Source organism: Drosophila ananassae, chromosome 3R (assembly GCF_017639315.1).
Source record: "Drosophila ananassae strain 14024-0371.13 chromosome 3R, ASM1763931v2, whole genome shotgun sequence".
NCBI classification, from domain to species: Eukaryota; Metazoa; Arthropoda; class Insecta; order Diptera; family Drosophilidae; genus Drosophila; species Drosophila ananassae.
Genome location: NC_057930.1, coordinates 15,180,298 through 15,196,241, shown reverse-complemented (window position 1 = coordinate 15,196,241; position 15,944 = coordinate 15,180,298). Strand labels below are relative to the sequence as shown.

At 39.8% G+C, this 15,944-nt stretch overlaps 1 protein-coding gene across 2 annotated transcripts in view; it reads left to right on the top strand.

The window, feature by feature from the left end:
- The first annotated feature begins 13,148 nt into the window (after positions 1 to 13,148).
- The window catches only part of LOC6498501 (inactive dipeptidyl peptidase 10), a 33,500-nt gene continuing 30,704 nt past the window's right edge, over positions 13,149 to 15,944 (top strand). For both annotated transcript variants that reach the window (XM_001962919.3, XM_014906674.2), the window contains exon 1: positions 13,149 to 13,659. The gene's annotated coding sequence lies outside the window, so the exon portion shown is untranslated. The remainder of the gene's footprint in view (positions 13,660 to 15,944) is intronic.

Genomic DNA, 15,944 nt, shown 5'->3' with positions numbered 1-15,944 from the left:
AAAACAACATGGGGAGGAGTATATGACCCAATGCATTGGCTATATCTTTGCCAATTTCCATCCGATTCTTGTGCGGAGTACCTTAAACGATTTGTATATCGATTCTCCGTCAATCTGCGAACAAAATATTTTTTAGATTTTTCGTCAAATTTTCTGGGCTATCCCCTTCCAAATGTAGAAAGTGCATGGGGAGCACAATATGACCCCCTGTGAAGGCTATATCTTTGCCAATTTCCATCCGATTCTTGAGCGAAATACCTTAAACGATTTGTAGATCGATTCTCCATCAATCTGCATCAAAACCTACCAACAAAATATTTTTTTGATTTTTCGTCAAATTTTCTGGGCTATCCCCTTCCAAATGGGGAAAGTGCATGGGGAGCACAATATGACCCCCTGCGAAGGCTATATCTTTGCCAATTTCCATCCGATTCTTGTGCGGAGTACCTTAAACGATTTGTATATCGATTCTCCGTCAATATGCATCATAACCTACGAACAAAATATTTTTTAGGTTTTTCGTCACATTTTCTGGGCTATCCCCTTCCAAATGTAGAAAGTGCATGGGGAGCTATATCTTTGCCAATTTCCATCCGATTCTTGAGCCGAATACCTTAAACGTTTTGTAGATCGATTCTCCATCAATATGCATCAAAACCTACCAACAAAATATTTTTTTGATTTTTCGTCAAATTTTCTGGGCTATCCCCTTCCAAATGGGGAAAGTGCATGGGGAGCACAATATGACCCCCTGCGAAGGCTATATCTTTGCCAATTTCCATCCGATTCTTGTGCGGAGTACCTTAAACGATTTGTATATCGATTCTCCGTCAATATGCATCATAACCTACGAACAAAATATTTTTTAGGTTTTTCGTCACATTTTCTGGGCTATCCCCTTCCAAATGTAGAAAGTGCATGGGGAGCACAATATGACCCCCTGTGAAGGCTATATCTTTGCCAATTTCCATCCGATTCTTGAGCGGAATACCTTAAACGATTTGTAGATCGATTCTCCATCAATCTGCATCAAAATCTAGAAACAAAATATTTTTTTGATTTTTCGTCAAATTTTCTGGGCTATCCCCTTCCAAATGGGGAAAGTGCATGGGGAGCACAATATGACCCCCTGCGAAGGGCCAATTTCCTATATCTTTGCCAATTTCCATCCGATTATTGAGCGGAATACCTTAAACGTTTTGTAGATCGATTCTCCATCAATCTGCATCAAAACCTACGAACAAAATATTTTTTAGATTTTTCGTCAAATTTTCTGGGCTATCCCCTTCCAAATGTAGAAAGTGCATGGGGAGCACAATATGACCACCTGCGAAGGCTATATCTTGCCAGTTTCTATCCGATTCTTAAGCGGAGTACCTTAAACGATTTGTAGATCGATTCTCCTTCAATCTGCATCAAAACCTACAAACAAAATATTATATAGATTTTTCGTCATATTTCTGGGCTATCCCCTTACAAATGGGGAAAGTCCATGGGGAGCAGAAAAGGACCCCCTGCGAAGGCTATATCTTTGCCAATTTCCATCCGATTCTTGAGCGGAATACCTTAAACAATTTTTTGATCGATTCTCCTTCAATCTGCATCAAAACCTTCAAACAAAATATTTTATAGATTTTTCGTCACATTTTCCGGGCTATCCCCTTCCAAATGGGGAAAGTGCATGGGGAGCACAATATGACCCCTGCGAAGGCTATATCTTTGCCAATTTCCATCCGATTCTTAAGCGGAGTACCTTAAACGATTTGTGGATCAATGCTGCTGTAATCTGCATTAAAACCTACGAACAAAATATTTTTTAGATTTTTCGTCACATTTTCTGGGCTATCCCCTTGTCCTCAAGTGGGGAAAGTGCATGGGGAGGCCAATATGACGAAGGCTATATTAAACGATTTGTAGAATATATTTTTTTTAATATTTTGTGAAATTTCAGTGGCGCCATCTGTTAGTCAAGCTCGAACTTGGCAAACAAGCCCAACGCGCAGATGGCGTGTGAAAATCGTAATGTAAAAAGTATAAGGCCTGAAAATACTCAACATTACGATAGAGCTAAGAAAAAGGGTAAATTTTTGAACTTTTTTTTACAAAAACCCAAGAAGTTTAGTAAAAATATTTTTTTTATTTCACTTTTATATAAGGTTATATATATTCACTTTTATTATAGAATTTTTTCAAAGTTTTTCAACACTAAATGTCGGCTTGGCTGTAGATCTTTTTCTGATAGCCCTTCATGGCCGGTTAGGTTTTTACAGCATTTTTCAAGCAACATTTGGAAAAAATGTAGAAAAAAAACAATAAAAAACGACTAAAAATTATTCCTCCACATATTTAAATTTTTTTTCTTAAATTAGTAGAACTTAACAAAAATGAGCACAATGCTTGGACCTTTATCCCTATAGTCCATCTTCTAGGAGAAATCCTATTCTATCACAGACGGCTGATTCAATTTTAATCAATTAGAATAGGGCCACAAAATCCGAAAGTCCTCGCTTAAACAGTTAAACATGAGCGACTTACAATAAAACTGTCAAAACGTCAACCACTAAGCTGGAAATGGCTATTCTCTGGGCACTGAACAGGCGGCCACAGGCCAATTTAATTGATTCGGTCTAAGCCGCGTTGGCAGGCGCGCTCTGGGACTGGCTGATACTTTGAGGGCTTCCGGTTTGCTTGTCCGCCATTCATAAATAAATACATATATATATAATATTTATATATAGGTATGGTTTTAGCTTATGAATATTTTAGCCAAAATTACCGCACATAAATCTTGTTCATGAATTATGCAGAATTCGTATGCTGTTTGCGGAAATCACTTATTTATGCGTCACCAAGTGAAAAATTTCTATGCTGTTTATTTGGTTTATTTTGTTTTAATTGCGTTTCGAACACGAAAAACCCATTTGAATTTCAAGTATGCAATTAAATTTGTTTAATCTTATGGTTTAGTTTAATTATTGAACCAAAAACTATTTCCAAATGGCAGAACTCGATGCAGGTAGGTATGCTTAACAATTTATAATTAAAAAATATTTTTCAATAAACTCTGATTGATTTGAAAGAGTTTCAAAGAATTTAACAAAATATTTTTAATTTGCAGCAGATGCAAGTTTTTCCTTTTCTTCATTTTGTCCTGAGCTGTGTCCTGGGCGCCCTGTTAAGTGAAGCGTTAATGAAAAACTTTGACAAAAAACTGCAACGCACCAGACCAGCTGAAAAGTTTCTAGGACGACAGAGCAGGGGGCGTGGAATTCGTCAGCAGCTGATGGGGGGACAAAAAAAATAACAATAGTCTCAGAGGGTATCGGTAAGTGAGGCCAACCCGGCGTATGATTAATGCCATCCTGGAATCAATGAAAATCAATTAATTAACGACAACAACAAGAGCCAAGGAGACAGCCACGGCTGGGAACTGGAAAACAAAAGGCACGCGCTCTTTTCTGCTCATGAATGAATCAACGATTGAATGAATGAATGAGTGTAATGACTCTTTCATTAAGCGCTGGACCGTGAATAAAGCATTAACCAGCCAGGACCCCAGCCAGGATCACAAGTAATGGTGAGTGGTGGAGTGCTGGGCTGAGTGAGGCGAGTTGCATAAATTTCCATTTAGTTAGACAAATGTGACAAAACGGAAATTGCAAACGGAGCTGAGCACTCGTCGGCAGAATCTTGGCAGCATTCCCACTTCCTGTTTGCAGTGCGTCAGGACTAAGGACCAAGGTGCCTTTTCCCCAGGCCGGGCTCAAGGATCCTCGGCTCCTTTATTGGCATTTCGCTACCTGGCACTGCCAGTTGCCACTGTAAGGGCTCCCCGACTGGCTTAATAAATGATGAACACGTTGAAGCATATTGAAATGTAATTCATAACGTAGCAGCTTCAATGCCATTCCTCTTCCGAGCATCTGAGCTTCCGCCTGTATCCTTTCCATCCATTGTTGATGATAGGATGTGGAGTAGGGCTGTTGCTCCCCTGGCTCGCATTGCGCATACGTCATGTCGGACACGGGTATTCCCTTTTTCCATATGCTAATTGAATTATGCATCGGCCAGAGCTGCATGTAATTCAATAAGTCCAGCGAAATCTCTACCTGCCAAGCAGAAGGAATTTACCTGTGAATACTTTATGCTGGTAATAAAGTACTGGTGACCCATAAACAAGATAAATAGCTTCAAGCTTCCATCTTAACAATGCATGGAAAAAATTATTGGTATTACATTTTGAATGGAGAAATAAATCCTGCCAATAAATGGGAAAATATCTAGAAGGTATTGGCATTGGAAAATGAAATTCTGCATTAATAAAATCAATTTTGTTCAAAACAGTTTTTTGGTAATAACTCATAATAAAATCACAAATAATTCAATTTTGTCACTAATTTGTCCTGCATCTCTTTTTTCACATTTAAAATATTTCCAATTTCAAAAAAGTGTAATTCCGCCGCAGTAGCAATGCAAACAGAATCAATTAAAAAAGTAATCAATTTTTTGACCGAATCATAAATTTAATTTGTATCCCCAGTGGAAATAAGTGATGACTTTGGATAATTTATAACTTTTTTCGGTTAAACTGAATTTACTTAAGCTTATACACCCTGACAACTATGATAACAGAATTTTTAAGGGAAATTTTTAATACCTTTGAAAATTTCACAAAATATGGAAAAAATATTTTATTCTTACCTGCAAAGCTCCGACTGGTTGATCGTGATTCGTGTCGTGTCCTCATGGGTCTGTGGCAGCCTGGCTCCGGGCAAACAATGCGGTAAACTGGTTGTTGGGTGGTGGTCAGGTGGGCACCATCATGGGAAACATTTTCTTGGGTGGGCGTCATTGGAGGAGTTACCTTGGGTCATTGGGTTCCGTAATCTTTGTAAGTAATTTTCACGATATTTCGAGGATATTTTGTATATAACTTACCCTTTCTTGCAGGATTTCCCATGGTACAGCAAGCCGTCGTCGCATCCCTTGGTCCGCCCATTTTTATGGTGAGCGCCTCCTATACCGGCTGTCGGGGTGTCCTTGTAGTCGTCCTTTTCACTATCTGCATGGGTCTTCTGGGTGTCTTCTACGACGGCAACTAAGTCCTCTGAACACGAGTCTCAACTGTATGGGCACTTTGTTGGCCATCACCAACGGGATTCGTAAAATCGTAAAAAAAAATAAAATAAAAAGTTGTAACAACAAAAATATACCATAAAAATAAAAAAAAAAAATTTCAACAAATTATTAAAAACGTACAATAACAACAACCAAAGCTACAATAAACATTACAAAAACAAGAACAATAATAAAAAAAAAAGAACAAAATTTAAAAAGAAAAAAAATAATTAATTTTAATTTTTAGGCTAGCTTAAGTGCAACCTTTGAGAATCGAGGAGGAGGGCTCTTTTTTTTAATTAATTTTTTTAAATGATATTTATTGAATTGCTGCCAAATAAAAAGATCTTCAGGAATGTAAATATATCCATAATAACGGTAAAAAGTTACTCTTCATTGCTAATCGACTTCATTGGACCCTTAAAATTAAGCAACGGAAATATGGGTGTTTACATTTTCAGATTTATAATTTGCAAAAAAAAACACGTTTTTCTCTCAATATTATAGAAATATTAAGAGGTTTAGCAACCTTCTTAAAATATGGACACATCGCATTCAGATCTCGGACATATCTCTGACTCGGCGAAGATAAGCGTTAAATTTTTGGTTCCGCCAACCGACCATAGTTTGCTTTCGGCCATCTGTCTTTTATGGATGCCCTCTGCCTTTTTCTTTACATGGAAAATGGAAAATGAAAACTTTCATTGGCCACTTTTGGACTGTGATTTCCTTTTTACTTTTTCCTTGGTTTTCCCTTGATTTTTTTTTTTTTTGGCTGTTACTTACTTTTTCCCCGGTCCTTGAATTCCACGCTGACAAACTTTATTATTTCGCTAAAAACTTTTTAATGACAAAATCAAATTGAAGCTGGCCAAAAAAGTTGTGGCCAGAATCAGGGAAGATGAGAAAATCCAAGCCTCTGTTTACCATATAAGTTAGGACTTATTAAAGTAGACCAAGTAATGAAGCAGCTGCTACTCTTATATCAAAATTTCTGACCACTCTATAGCTTCAAATCTGAAGGGGAAAATGTTAGTCTTATTTTTAGTTTCATGCCACATTAAGCGGCTACCTTGGCCATTATTCTTTCAGAACGTCCAATGGAGCATCAGTCATTGTGGACAAGTCGCTTATAAAAAGTGTCGGGCCATCAAGGATATAAAGTTTAAAGCTCTAATGTTTATGATTATCGATTATGTGATACACACATAACATATATAATTTCCGTCTCTCATGAGGTATTTTTATGATAAGGTGAAGGAAATTCAAATAAGACTTTTCAGAGTTATAAGCTGGAACTATAAGCAGACTTATAGTAAGCTTCAAGCACGTTTGGAAGCATATTGCTGCCAGAAACCCTGTCTATAAAAATATGATACGCACTGTAAATATGCGAGCAATGGACGGTCAAATGTTTATGTGGTCGTTCAATCAAAAGCCCGACATGCTATGAGTGAGTCCTGAGACTCCATTCCAGAACCCTCGTCAAAGCTGAGGGGGAATTTCTGCTCCGTATTGGAAACCCATTTCTTCAAAAAGGATAATTGCAAACTATTTGTTAGCTTCGGCCAAAGAAACGGTTCCGTTTGTGGACCAAAAAATATGCGGGCCATAAAAACTAAACTAAAATGCAATATATTAGTAAATTAACGCTCTCAAATCGATTGAAAGGATGCCCTGACCGAAAAGCCAAGACCATCCATCAATGGCTTGTCAGGGGAACTTTGGGGATGGAAGAGCGACAAGTTGCTATGAAAAATCAATAGAATGGGTATCCAGCATCCAAAATGTGGTAGTACTGACTCATTTATTTAAACAATCAGTTGAATGTTTTGGTCCAAATGTGACTCAAAACTACATTTGTTAGATCCGGTTAGGGGATTTCCCTTTGGTTCGTCTACCACTTTTGCAACTTTTGTTGGCTCACATGTGTCGAGCGACCAATTGGGCCACCTCCCATTCCCATTTTGGCCATAAATCTTCTCGGGGCTGACACAGAAAGTAAAAAGTTAGAAATTCTCTTTCTATTTTTCGTCAAGCTTTTCTTTCTACTCGTATTTGTGTTTTGGCATATGATTGATGTTCGCCACAAAAAAAGGGATGCTCTCGTAAGGATTTTAAGGAGTCGGGGGCAGACAGGCCAGAAGTCTTTAATTACTGGAGTGTTGCTAATTTAATTAAACACAGCCCATCAACAATTGAAAATGATTATCAGTGGCATCAACTTGAAGGGAAAATATGCATTCCTTTTCTTGTATTGCTCTTGTACTCCAGCCACAACAAAAGCTAATGAGCCACTCGAGCTGGCTGGAGCTCCTTTTTTCCGCTCGCTTCATCTCTGTCTGTGGCAGGTTTCCAGGCACTGCCTCCCACACAGACACTGAGAAATTGCAAGCGCAATGAAATTAAAAATAACTCAAGCAAAAATCTTGAGAAACAAAGGCTGGCTGGCAATTTATGAAGCACTCCCCTCCCAGAGACACAGCGGCTGAAACAAAAAAAAGGCTTAAGGTATTGTTAGCCCAAAAGAATTCTGCTGCCGAAACAAAAGCCGAAAAAGCGAAAGCAAACGAAAAATTCGTTAGCACGTTGATTTATCATCGACAGTTCTGGCCGTGTCTCCTCTCGCCACTTGGAAATAGTACTACGGCAATACCTTAATACTCGGAGGACATGTCCGCGAGGAAGAGGGCGGCTAGGTGAGTTCCCGGCGAGCAGCACCGCAAGTAATTCAATAACAACCGAGTAGTTCGGCTTTGGTGGCCACTGAGGTGGCCATTGTGCCACAAAGGCGGACACAATGTCGGTTAACGAATGCGAGTAAATTGTGATATAAATCACACAAAACAAAACAACACAACACAACAGAACAGCACACCAGAAGGCAAGGGAAAAAAATTTCCCCTCTTGGCAACTGACAGGCCGAGAGGAAAAACCCGAAAATGAAACTCGTTAGAAGTTTTCTTTTTCGGTCACAGTCACAGTCCTGAAAGAGGCAGAGCACCAGAAATGAGTAGAAAAGGCAACAAACAAGAATCAAAGAGTCCTTTCTGGCTTGAGTCCTGCTGTTTGACCAAGTTACGAGGTAAGATTTTTAAGTTCAAAAGAGTATTTCATTTTATGTTTCTTGGTAGCTTATAGAGGTTCTAAATAAAGCTTTAAGTTAAATAAATAAAAAATACATATAAGCTTTAAAACTATGCCATAATTTTTAAACCTATTATTGAAAAATACAGTTCCTACCTTTCTCCAGAATTCATTGAACTCCCTTCGCAACAAACGAGCAAATATCTGGGGCAATTTGTCTGAACCAAAAAGAATATTATTTAAATGTCTAACCATAATTGTGCAGTGTACACTCCCACATACATACAAATGTACATATATGTACGCATATGTACCGCCACACGCACACTTGATGAATGGCCATAAAATGAAGTTTAATTAAATTTGCTGAACCAAAACACAAAGTCATAAATAAGTTGAATAGAACGAACCACGGGGTGTATGCGTTATAAAGAGAACATTATAATTAAAAATAAATCGAAGAAATATGCACTTGATATAGTTTAAAAGTCAAATACGGCATATAGAGAGTACTTTGTTTTATTTTTCAAACTTCAAGCTATGCTTATCTTGTTTAAAATTTAAAAATGCCCACATGTGTTTCACCATCTCCTCGACATCATTTGCTTCTGTATCAGCAAGTTTCCTGCAATTTGTGGAAAACCGAAACATGTGCTTGTGTTTTCCAATTTCATTCCGTTTTGAGCAAACGCACATGTCACAGGATCTTTTTGGTCCTGTAGTGCCTTGTTTTTGTTGTTCCGAGTTGTCCTGCCTTGCTAAATTTTACGTTGTCCTGTTTGCAGTTGTCCGGCAATTTCCTAGGCGCCTGTTCCGACAGGACACGAGACATATGTTTCCTTGTTTGGTCAAACACTCGAACCAAGATGATTCCATGGCCAGCATGGCGTATGCGTAACGTGGTGGTGGAGAAAATGTGCATCCTGCTCTGAGACTAGAAAATTCACAAAAATTTACTTTCAATCAATAATTCAATGGAAAAGTTCCTGCATCCTGCTTGAAACTGAGTGGTGGTGGAAGAAAGCGGAAACGCCCCGGCTCTTGAATTTAATTTTGCATGATTTGTGCTGCTTGTGTGACCAGCCTGTGGCCAATAAACGTGACTCGGCCACGTTTTCTGGCTTCCTGGCTTAAGTCTTTATGTAAATTTGCTCTCGGCTCTCCCGAGTCGAAAGTCTGTGGCTTGTTTTGTCTACCGTAAGTGGCTTGCAGGCTGTGGCAGCTGCAGCAACATTGATGCACGTACGAACATAAATAATCGTGGGATGGAAAAACTTGCCAAAAATTGCGTAAGCCTGGCCTAAAATCATTGAACATTGAATTTTAAAGGGAATTATGATTTCAGAGCATCATTTAAAAAGGTGCCTGCCGCAAATTGAAGCTATTAAAGCTTAATATATTTACTAACCAGCATGGGTGGCAGTTTCAAACAATATTAGACACAATTAGGACTTGATTAGAAATAATTTGAAAGGCCCAAGGGCTTCTCTTGGGTGGAAATGAGGAAAGTAGGGGATCCGGCCAACGAAGCAAGGAACATTGCATTTTCCACTCGACAGCATCTGAGTTTATTTTTGTGGCTGCCATGTGGTGTTGGACATATAGTATATTCCGCCCAGAGATATATATCTATTAGTTTGGCTGGGAGTGTGCGTCTATTTGTAAAGCATTTGCACACATGTCGGGAGAAGAGCTTGGCATTGTCAGACATTGGACTGCAAAGTTAATTTGCAATTGAAATGGCAAATAGAAAGCGTCGACCAAATTCACTTAACACAAGCTGTCAGCTTCCAAGGAAGCCCAACAGTCGGACAAGGACTGGCAGGGAGAGAGATTCCATATAGATATGGATGTGTCTTCCTGTCCAACCATTGTGCCTGGCCACAATTAAAACCGGATGCCAGATTTTGCTCAAACATTTGGCTCCACTTTTTCCATCGTTTAAACATTTATAATCGTCGAATGTCCTGCATAAATTGGACAAAAGGCATAAACTGGTAGGGTCCTTGGCCGAATGCTGAATGTATGCGCATAAATTGCGTCAAATTACGCTGCTGGCTAATTATTATGCGTCGGTCCAGAAGCCCCAAAACTATGACCTCACTCGGCAGGATTAACTCTTGATTAGGCAGTTAGTCACTTCTGGAATGGATGGAAATAAAAGCGCAAAAAATAGAACGCATAAAATGTTAATTGTCAGCAAACAGAGCTGCAACTTGGCCATAAAACTCATGGAATGAAAAGCGATTGTTAGCAGTTTGCGACACAGACGAATTGTTAATACTCTTCCATACATCATGATGAGTATTTTAAAAAGAAATTTGCAAAGAAACTTTTTTATTAAAGCATCCTCTTGCCACATGCTAATAAAAACAATCATTCGAAGCGGTATATTAGCCATTTCCTAGTCCAGTCTCTACTGGCCATAACCCGTTTAAAGTGCATAATGGCTCTGTTGATTCCACAGTTTGTTTGGCTTTAACGACACATTCGAGAGCTCTCGGCATTTGGTGTTGGCGTTAAGCATTCGCTCATAAAGCCGCTTTTATCATCGCACCATTTGGCGAAATAGTCGCAACCGCACACACAAATGCAGTCCGGGACTCGGAATTTATGTGGCTAGTATATGAAATTATGATAAATTACTGTGCCGCTTTCAAAAGGAGAAACTAATCTGGCATAATATTCAAATTGAATGGCCATCCACAATTCACGCTTCAATTGCGGTAATTAAGCCAAAATGGCCCGCTATCAAATGGATTATTGACCAAACCTGAGGGCACATGCCAGCTGACTCCGGCTTCTGACTTGAGCCAGGGCCAAATGCAAATTTCAATCTCGTATAGCCTTTTGAAATCCCCACCCTGATATCGTTTACATCAAAGACCTATCAGTGCCGTCGCCGCCTCCTCAGAGTCAGAGCTCTGTGCCAATCATTCGAAAACCAAAACTTAAAGTAATCAAAGTCCAAACAAAACACGAAACCCCAACAATGGAAAAGTCGGAAAAGGAAAGCCTAAAAATACCAAAAGAATGCGAGAAAAAGCAGAATGCGAAGCTTTGGAGGCTTGGGAGGCTTGGGAATGGTGACCGATGGGGTCGTATGGCTGAAAGGATTACACGTGGAAGTGGGGACCGGGCAATCCCCTCTCGGGCCACTTGGGCACGCTGCGGCGGCTCCTTCACCGGAACTGCCGGTCTAAGCAAAAGGCAGCAACTGAAGGAAACTGAAGAAAAAAAACACAAGAGCAAAAGGATTCAAGGATGGGGTCTGGGACCCGGAAAGAAACAAAAACAAGAAGGCTCAGCAACACGCATGTGAAGCTTAATCGTTCTTGATTTTTTTTGGTGCTGCCATTGATTAATTTTGGATTCAGTAGATATTTTGATGATGAGTTTTGGGCCTCTAATATTATATCCAGAAAAAGGATACACTTTTTTTCAATAAATAAAAAAAAATAGAAGGTTAATTTTTATATATTTATACCTTTCAAAAACCTGTTTTTAAAAGAAAACTAATGAATAATTCAAAAGTTTTTATTTAAACCCAAAAACTTGCACCGTTTTCCCAGCCAGACTCCCAGAAATCAAAACATAAATAGAGGAACTTACCTTTCCTTTCCCTAACTGCACAAGGACCTGTATAAATTAAGCTTAGTCCCAACCCTCGAATCAACCCTAAACTGAGGAAATCTGTGCTCCATTTGTGAGCAGAACAATTTCCGGTAACACAAAAAAAAAAAAAAAACAGAAAAAGAGCAATGGAACAAAAACCTGGGAAATTATTTCAGGAGAGTAAGTCTGACTGATTCTGAATTCAGACTTTACTCGTTATGCAATTAAATTGCAATTAGCACAGAGTTAATTAATTGCAATTTTAAATCACACACACGAAGGCATCCGAGGCGTCTGAAGTCTCGCATTTGGATGGGAATTTATGTGCACTTGTGTGCTACGGCTGAACACGTGTAAAATCAACATGTTGCTCCTTGGCATATGTAAATATCCTTTCCGCACACCTTTTCCCTACACACACACACATAGGACACAGAGTACACACAGAAATATAAACCCCCAAAAGACACACACACACACACAGACAATGAAACTAACTCTCCTATTCTTTAAATGGAGATGAGAGTTGCCCGCACTCTCTGTCACATACTTTCTTCATCAACAAGTTTGCAGTGCCTGATTTTTGAATTTCTCGACTTTCTGCCGCTTTCTCTTGGCTCCAAAAAGCACACACAGAAAGAAAAAACAATGAAATACACAGAAAATGTAACAAAACAAACAGATAAACAAACGCACACACACACAGGGACAGGGACAGGCACCCACTTAGTGTCCTTTATCTCTCTCTCGGTCTCTCTCTCCCTGCCGCTGCCGCAGAAATTCCCTCCCATCTCCCACTCTTGAATCCTGATTCCTCGGGACCCGCGTGCTTTAGTTTTACTTTTATTTCTACACTTTTTTTTGGCCCTTCAATTTGTTTATAAAAATAAAACTTTTATCAAGCCGAAGGAACCGCTCTCCAAAAACTTTCTCTCCGCAGTCCTTAAACCTCTCTTGTACACTGAAAGAAAATGGCGGCTAAGCCTGATTAATAGAAACAGTGGGGTGAGAGTAGTTCGGAGGTAACAAAAATATGAAATTAATTTTATTAAAAATTTGATATATGTATATTTTATTTTTAGTAATAATATTAAATATAATATTTTAAATATTGAATATTTATATATTATCAAATTTTTCTAAAAGTAATGAATAAAAACAACCACTGTGCGCACAGCTGGTTTTTGTGGCAATATTACGTATACGTATGTGTGCCGAGAACGCCTGCCAGAGAACCTGGCCAAGACGGAGAGCGGCAGTTGCGCTCTTTGCCGCAGTTTTGTTGTTGCTCCTGGCCAGGCCACATGAATTTTCCAGGGGTATTTCATCTGGCTGCGAATCTCGGGAAACGTTCAGTTTCATCTGAGACGTTTGGCGCAGCGGTCGATAAAAAAAGGGAAAATTCTGGCCGGTCCAACGCAGTCGAAAGTACGAATTGGAAACCTGAACGCGAAGTTCATAATATTTTAAATGCAAATCTTGAATCAAAAATTTAATTAAATTTATTAAAAAACTTAAATAAATAGTGGGACTATTAGAAAGTGAACAGAAACTAGTTTCGAATGCAGTGCTTGTTGGACTAACATCCTGAAAGTGTCCTGCGGTGCGAAAGTCTTGCATTTGCCGTCGCTAATTGTGAGCCACGAACTGCAACTGACAGGCGGCAATCATAAAGAAAAGGAATCGGAATCGAAAAGGAAAAACTTTTGCTCCAGCTGCCCCTGCGGCCATTCAGCCACTCGCTTCGGAGGCACTTCATTGAAATCCCGGAAAATTGTCCGACTGCCAAGCCTCAAGCTGGGCGATTACCGCAAAATGACACGTGTCAGGCGCATTGTGGTGAGTCCTGGGAAGAGTTTCGCTTCCTGCCAGCGGAATGCCCCGTCTTTAAGATTAAAACACTTTAAAGCACAGTCTTCACTCCACTCCCAAAAAGAAACAAAATACATACACACACACAGAGACCGAATTTTTGCGGGAAAGGACTCGCAGCATGCCTTTTTTTTCTTGCCCTTTCTTCTCCTGGTCCTGTAGCAGCTCTACCAAATTGAATTTCACATTTTAACGCGTTTGCATGCCGACTCTGTGTATCCTACCAGCTCCCTATACAGTCTACTACTAATTTTATATTTATTTTCATTTTCCATCGAATTTTGCGCTCTTTGAACTCTTGGCATTCGAGCTGCCAGGATGCTGCCAGGCAGCTTGCCGCTAATACCCTTTAGCCGCAGGATATTATCGTGTGCCATTTGACCTTGTCGATGGGGGAGGAATCTATTCCAGTTGGCTAAAATTTAATTTTTAGGAAGTGGAATGGAAGGTTAAGTTAGTAATGCGTTTTGGGTATCTAAGGACGCGTCGTGCTGGTCACCGTTTTCCTTTTGCCTTGGCACGACATTTTTTTTACGATTATTGCCGCCTGGAAGAAGAGAAACATTCACGTGATGTATAAGCCACCCAGCCAGCCAGCCAGCCATCCAGCATGTGTGTGTGTCATAGCTCTGGCCCGAATTCTGGCCCGTGAGGTTAAATTTTTGAAACACACATTCCGACACGGAGAGAAACTAAGCGTTATCAGGGAACCGAGTTGGCTGCCAAAAACAGACGCCCATCAGAGGGAAAAGAAGTCGCGCATTAATTTCAAAGAGCTCTTATCTAAGCCTTCAAACTGGCCAATTGGCTTTTTTGGCAATGCCAGCACAAAAATTCCGGTAGCCAACAAAAAAAAGTTCTAACTACCGGAAAGGCAGGAAACACACAAAAAAATGCAAATGCATTTTGTGGAACTTTAGCGGAATTTCCACTTTTTCATTCAGTTTTTTGTGGCTCGTAGGCTTATTTTTGGTAACAGCTGCACCGGGGCGCAAAGGTATGAAAAGCCAGGACAAAAACGCGGCCCGAAAAATGGTGAAACAAAGTTGAAAAAAAAAACGTCCCGAGATGGAAAAATGTCAAAACAAGCTACTAAAGCGATTTGTGGGGCGACGAAGGCCGAGGGGGTTCATAAAATGAAACATGGTGAGAGCCGATGTCGAGCATACGCCATGTTGGACAGGAATTTGGGCAAATATTCCGGACTAAGGACTACGGAGTCCGGAGTCCGGGCCAAGTTGATTGAACCTTGAATGAAAAACTTTTCTAGGTTATCACTTATCCGGCTTTGGCTTTTTCCGTGCACTTGGCACTCTGGATGTGCCATGTTATTTTTGAATTAGAGACAAACTTTATCTGAAAATTGGTTCACAGGCTAATAACTGAGCAGGAAGCATATGGTATCTGCGAATGGTATATATGTATATCTTTTGGAACAACTTAATTTGGCCAACTTGTGCCCAAGTTCAGCCATTAAAGATCATCAATCTGGCCCTCATTATTCAAAGTGCCGCCCCCACAAAAGCCAAGCTAACGTTAACCTGTTGTCAGCTATTCTTAATGCCACATACTCTAGCAATTTAATGCAGAGAGAAAAATAATAAAAAATGTCAAAATCTAGGCTAATATTACAAGATACAGGATTTCAGGATATAAAGTGTATATTATTAAATTATAAACAATAACTTTTAATTGAAAACTTCTTTTGTTTTGAAGAACAATAGCATCCTTGGGCGTCGCAAGATGGCTGTTTTTCTGGAAAGTATATTTGCCTTCAGGCTCACACTTTCGCCCAAGACACAAATCAAATGTAACAGGCACTTGTAAAATGTCCTGCTCATCCCCGCCCGCCATGGTTATAACGGAATGGAGGGCGTGGCCCTTTGGCATAGCGCGTCACGTTTATCACAACAGGGCAATAAATTTCATTCGCCTTGTCCCGGTTGGCTACAACATTTTATGGTCTCTTCATTTTCGACAGCTGCAAACAGTCGAATCCGAATGCCTTTGCATACTTGACGAGGCTTTGTCAATGCACATTATTATCTGCAGGTTCCCGCCCACTCCTATCCTCCTTACCGCCTTCCGACTGAAAGAACAAACATTTTATTTTGTCATTTTGATTGATGGCCATAAGCCCGATATTCTTGCTCAGCCCGGATCGCTCCTGCCTCGTGTTTGTTCGCACAGCACCGTCGCTTTAATTAAGGAGCGAGTAGGAGGAAAATTTGGGAAAACTATGCCAGGATATT